The 5,073-nt window shown below is 36.1% G+C and overlaps 1 long non-coding RNA gene across 1 annotated transcript; it reads left to right on the plus strand.

Annotated features, from left to right (window-relative positions):
* The first annotated feature begins 519 nt into the window (after positions 1 to 519).
* Positions 520 to 3,789, plus strand: LOC131060708 (uncharacterized). The gene is made up of 3 exons (XR_009372812.1): positions 520 to 2,841; positions 3,038 to 3,156; positions 3,337 to 3,789. It is a non-coding gene; the product is annotated as an uncharacterized LOC131060708 (long non-coding RNA).
* The last annotated feature ends 1,284 nt before the right edge of the window (positions 3,790 to 5,073 follow it).

Raw genomic sequence — 5,073 nt, forward strand, 5'->3', positions numbered from 1 at the left:
ATACCGAGCCTCCACTTGCCCTTCACTCTATTGTATGTTTGTTCAAACAATTTGGTATAAGCCTATATTGGCTGATCATTTTGTTTCAAAAATTAGAAATTCTCAATACATGTTTTGCCGGTAATCAAAGTTCAAGAATTGAGCTCTCAAATGTTTTAGCATTTTAGGCCAAAGCCTAAATTTATCTTTTCCCTATTTTCTTCTCGAAATTTGCAAGTTCTCCCACCATAGGACTGCATGCAACTTAATCTTGGATCCAGCAATTTTCACTCTTTTTGGATCATCCTCATCAATGTCTTCCATCTCGAAGTAGTTCTCCAATTATTGGACCCACTCTAGAAAAATATATTTGGATTTGCTTGACCTTTAAAATCGTAAATATCAACCTTTGCGTTGGAATTTGGATTTTTAAGGCTTAAGTAAGCCTGTCCATAGAATCTAATGCATTAGCAACATTTTTGTGAGGACCTGCACCCAATTCATGCAAACTCCCCTCTGCACCATCATTGACTGCTTTGCAGTAGTACCTCTGATCTTCCCCTAACCAAGTGTCTTAGTAATGCTGATCAGATGTGTTCATAAACTCCATGAAGCACACTGCTTCTAGAAAAAAAAGCCATACTGCTAACCAAAACAAAATAGTATAACAGATCCCAGATTCACAAAATCAGAATGCATATTTGAAGACTAAAAAGAAAAACAGAGACAACAATAATAATTGATCTTTTCGTTAACCAAAGTCCTCAGAAAAACCTTCCACACAGCAAAATCCTTCCCAGAAGCCAAAACTTCCTCTCCAAACAAAGCCACCAAAATCCCCTCAAGAAGGAAAAAAAAAGAGCCCGAAAATAGGAACTGCCAATTCTGGCAGTTATAACCGAAAAATATACAAACAGTGAGAAAAAAGAATAAATTTATTGGCAGTGGGAACCCATCAATTAATCAGTGGTTACATTAATAGTATTGGATATGGGCACCAAGTGTAGGAAATGTTTTTTGTTTGCTATATTTTGTGTCTATGTGGATGTTGTTAAGGTGCTCCCCCATAGGATTACCTTGTCTTTTAAATTGGGTAAATTAATTCTACAGATAGTTTTAAATAATTTAATGGACTGTGCCATTCTTGCCCCAAAGTGGGACATTCAAAGGCTAAATGCCCCAGCAACAAGCAGAAGCAACCTTTCTAGAGAAATAGAACATGATTCTCCACCTCCCAATGGTGAAATTGATGGTTCCTTAACAAAGGGAGCTAATTATGCTTGCAAGGTCCTTTTTGAGGAAGTCCTGAATGTGGATTGCAGGAGGAAGGAATCTGAATTGAGGGATTCCTAATTTTTTACCCCTTGGATTGAGCAGTGGTCAGGAGAAAGGACTCCTTGCGGTCCATCTGATTCAAATGATAAAAAAGGGTATTCAGCCAAGAAAGATTTCTGCACTAAGGATAAGATGATTGAGGATGTCCAAAGCTCCTTAGTGTTCTTTGGTTATAAGCCACCCTGATTCAGTTGTTCTCCCTTGGTATGTGATGGTTTTCTCATTTGGTCTTTCCTGTTTGTTGTTTTAAAGCAGCTTTAGTGCTGCCAGTCCTATGTTGATTGTTTCTTGTTTTTTTTGTCTGGGCATAGTTGTCTTATCTTTCTCCTTCTGTAGAAGGGTTTGGGCTCTTTCACAAATCCACCTTTACCATTGATCAAGAACTTAATTAGATAAGTGCAATGCTTTAAACAATCACATTAAAACATTGAATCCTACTTTCTAATTATTGTCAATTTACAAGGTATATGTATCTCATATTTCTAATAGATGTCTGTGTACGCTGAGAATATCAATAAATCTTATGTAGCAGATATTTTACTTAATATATAAGGCTGTGAACCAGATGGTAGGCATTCTGCCAGTGCAATGTTGGAAAATAAGAGTGCAGACTTGAAGCACGCAGCTTCTGCTAAATGATATTTATCCTCATCCAACCATGTGTATGCTAGCTCAAAGTGATACAGTTTTGAAGAATAACTCTCGTCAAAGGCAATCAAATCTTAAGATTATGTATTATGTATAAGAACTCAAAGAGCTTATAGAAGCTAATCCCCTGTTTTGGGAGAAGTTGCAATTTCCTGGGCATAACATGTCTTGATTGCGGACCTTTGTGAATTAAAGGTCGACTTTAAATTTAGGTGGTTAGCTTTTCAGTGTTGTTCAGTCTGGCAATACCAGCATACAGAAAATTTGTTTTTCTTCCTTTTAATTTCTTATGTAACTTTCATGAAAGCAATACACTTGCACATTATTGACCTTCATTTAATCGGTGTGCCTTTTCAGTGTCTCTCATACTTTGGCACTGTAGGCATCTTACAGTATTTGTAACTTAATTTTCTTGGTTTGTTTTTCTTGGTCAATTTTTGTAGTTTGAAGTGGTAGCATCAGCTCTGCCAAAATCCATGGCCTAATCCTGACATAAACCCGTTTTTTTGTTGATTATAATTGTGGACCAAAAATGGAGCATGCCCTCTGCAACCTGCAAATAATTTTATGATTGCAATTTCTAAAACAACACCCGTCTTCCCACCTACAACCTGTCATACAGTTTGTGAAGATGCACCCATTTTTAGTACTTTTGAGAATGATGTTTCTCTTAACTTCTAATCCATTTAGTGCCTTGCAGGTTGTAAGTCTTCATGATGTATATAATCTGATATCCTCTTGTGGATGTTGATCACCAGCCATTCCATTCAACGCCTAGCAATCCATTTAGTGCCTTGCAGGTTGGATGGCTCATCCTGTGCGTGGCTCGTCTTGGTCTCTCTGTAGGACCTGTGGGACTTAGTACTGGAACAAACGCAGGTAAATTATCTTTGCTATATTATTACTGATTCAGTATCATTGTTGAAATTTGACGTGACTTCTCAATTATGGTTGTCAATTTGTCATTGCAGAAAAATAGATATTTTGTATATGTATGGTGTGTACTCTTGTATTTCCTTTTCTCTTCTTTGCTGTCACTATATAATAATGTTTTTGGTCAAATTTCCTTCTTTAGCTGCTCTTGTAAAGCATCCAAGGACCCGTCTAATAAATGCCCTCCTAGAAGGTTATCAATCCAGGTATTATCAGCATCTCTTAAAACGAGCAAGGCCAAGTGTCCAGCCAGGCAAGGAGGTATTTTATACATCTTGTTTCAGTCTTTAATTAGTTAGCCACGTCTTTTGCTGATTTGTGAATAGGGGAGCTTCTTTAGTTTGTCATGCAGTGTTCTGCACTCGAAATCAAATCAGAACTGTAATTTTCCAATAGTATTGTTTCTGACATGAACTCACATTTGAACTTGTTGCAAGTCAGTTATCATGGTACAAAGTATCTTCAATGCCTGTATTCACAAAAAAATCTTTTTTCAGAATGAGTTTTCAACATGAAACATATTGAGGGCCAGGTCCTGAGAGGTGACTGGGATGAGGTTGAGAGATACCTTCTGGTTTCACCAAAGTTGATGACAATTAGAATTACGTGAAGATATTTTTTGAAATCACATTCGTAAAATTCGTTCACTTTGTCTTAAGTTTTATATACTGAAATGACTTTTCCCATTAAATATGTACTGGCAAACTTGTTGGATTTATGGGACAATAAAAACACATGTACAGTCTGAGCTAAATATTTGCAAATTGAGTATCTTAAGTGCAGAGATATTCCATGGGAGGCAAGCTTAGCAGAAAATACTGTGTAGTGTACCTCCTTTTTGCAGAGAATTCAAAAGGCTTTAATCCTTTGAGTATGTATAGAATATAGATTAGATAAAAACGTGACTAACTTTGTCCAAATTCTTAATTATTTTGGGCTGATCTTATTCGTATCATTCCATTGTGAAAGAAATTCAATTTTTTGAAGTTGGTTGATAAACCAAAATGTAGAATGTTCTGCCAGAGGTGAATGCTAATAATGCCGAGATAACTTAACTAGAACAGTGCAATGTTTTGAACAATGACATAAAACTGGTAAATACTCTTCTATAATTATTGACAATTTACAAGTGCAGGGTATGTAATATATCTCATATGTCTTAGAGACATTTGTTCATGCTGAGAATGACCATCACCTAGCAGATATTTGTTTATGCTGAGAATGACCATCACCTAGCTGTAATTTCTTGGACTTAAAGAATCTTGATCGGCACTTATTGGTCAAAGGTCTGTCTTAAAATTTATGGTGGTTTAGCTTTTTATTGTTGTCGCAGACACAGATAAAAGTTCAAAAGGGGATGAATTTCCTTTTCTAGGGATAGGAAGATGTTCGATGGTACATTTTACTTTGGCAGCCTGCTCCCTAGAATCTTTCTTTACTTTTGTGGTTATCTGGGTCAGTTGATTTAGGTCTCATTGGTTTATCTATAATGAAACTGTATTCTGTCTTGGCCGTAGAAGTTGTTTGATGATTTTGTGTTATTTGATCATGGGCAGCCTGAGATTATCCAGATACTGATTAGAATATGTTAGAAATAGTAATAAACAGTCAAATGCTCTAGAGCAGAAATGGTAGATGGCAACAACAAAAACATTGTATACGCTCCACCATGTAAACAACAACAATTTATTAATGAAAAATATTATTGTTTTATTCTGTGATAAACTTTTGTACAGGTGGGAGACACAGGTAGAAAACCGTTTTTATTGCATATAAAATAATTGAAGCCAGTGCTTCTAAAATCTTCAAACAATCAACACTAATCTTATGCAAGAATTTAATAGAGGGTTTTACTAATGTCTTCAAACAAGTCCACAAAGAAAGTATGACTCGATTAAATTGCAGAAGGGAATAAGTTTCAGCTGTAGGCTTTGCCAGTATCTTCTCTGCAGGGCTGATTCTTGAACCTCTACAATTTCTCCACTTTTCACTAGTGAACATACCCTACCAATGGTTCCTGAATTTATCGAGTTGCACTTTCTCAGAATTCTGACTCTACAAATTTCCAGCTTATTCATATACCTCATTGCTGTAGTACCATTCCTCCCCCCTTCACTCCATGGGAAACACCCTAATATTATTTTACATTTAACCCATATAAAACAGTACAGAAAGAAA

This window comes from Cryptomeria japonica, chromosome 6, assembly GCF_030272615.1.
Source record: "Cryptomeria japonica chromosome 6, Sugi_1.0, whole genome shotgun sequence".
In the NCBI taxonomy this organism is placed as follows: domain Eukaryota; kingdom Viridiplantae; phylum Streptophyta; class Pinopsida; order Cupressales; family Cupressaceae; genus Cryptomeria; species Cryptomeria japonica.